This window comes from Diaphorina citri, unplaced genomic scaffold, assembly GCF_000475195.1.
Source record: "Diaphorina citri unplaced genomic scaffold, Diaci psyllid genome assembly version 1.1 scaffold6358, whole genome shotgun sequence".
In the NCBI taxonomy this organism is placed as follows: Eukaryota; Metazoa; Arthropoda; class Insecta; order Hemiptera; family Psyllidae; genus Diaphorina; species Diaphorina citri.
Window position 1 is genome coordinate 1,899 of NW_007383734.1, and position 897 is coordinate 2,795.

At 38.6% G+C, this 897-nt stretch overlaps 1 pseudogene; it reads right to left on the bottom strand.

Annotated features, from left to right (window-relative positions):
• Window positions 1-349: 349 nt before the first annotated feature.
• On the bottom strand, window positions 350-467 carry LOC113472589 (annotated as a pseudogene).
• Window positions 468-897: the final 430 nt, after the last annotated feature.

The following is an 897-nucleotide window of genomic DNA, read 5'->3' on the forward strand; positions in this document are numbered from 1 at the left end:
ACCTGGTGTTGACGCACCAGAATCATTAAAAGGCGAACGAGCGAGTTATAAGGGCCAAAGAAAAAGTACAAACTACAAACATACTTACCGAGCGTAGCATCTTAAATGCCAACTTCCTGAGGTCTTCAGTTTACAATTCTTTCAACAAATTGTATGTACCTAGTTATATCTCAACTTTTTAACATCCTCTCAACTTATCTGCACTGATGAATGTATTGATAAATATAGTTTGCAGATCTTTCAACAACTTGTATATCTCGGTTGCCATCAATTTGGATACCATCATCTCAACTGCCGACTGCACTCATGGAGCACCTCACATTAACCCAGCCTGAGTAGGGCTTGGAAAATCCAGCAGCTCAAGATTGCCCAGACGGTCACCCATCCGGATACCAACCACGCGCAACATTTCTTAACTTCAGTGATCCAGTAGGAAGTGGTGCATCCAACGTGCTATCGCCGCTGGATTACATTGTTCAAATGCTCCACTGACCCATTTTACGAACACCTCTGACTTTTATTACAATGAATTCATCTCGAGTACTAAGTACTCCGTGCATTACCGCCTCTACCTCTGATGGAATAAAACACTTCTATTAAAAGTCTTTGGAATTACTCAACATTTTATGATTTTTTGACCCATTACTTTTATTTATGACCTAATCAAAATCTAGCCTGAAGAGACAACTAAGTTATCAGAAGACACTTTGCGTTTATATGACCCATTACTTTTATTTATGACCTAATCAAAATCTAGCCTGAAGAGACAACTAAGTTATCAGAAGACACTTTGCGTTTATATTTGGAGTTTCGATGTTGGCAAATTTAGCTATTCGACTAGTGAGTGAAGTTGGGGCATTCAAGTGAAAATAACTTTTTTTTTTTCAAGAGGTTTGA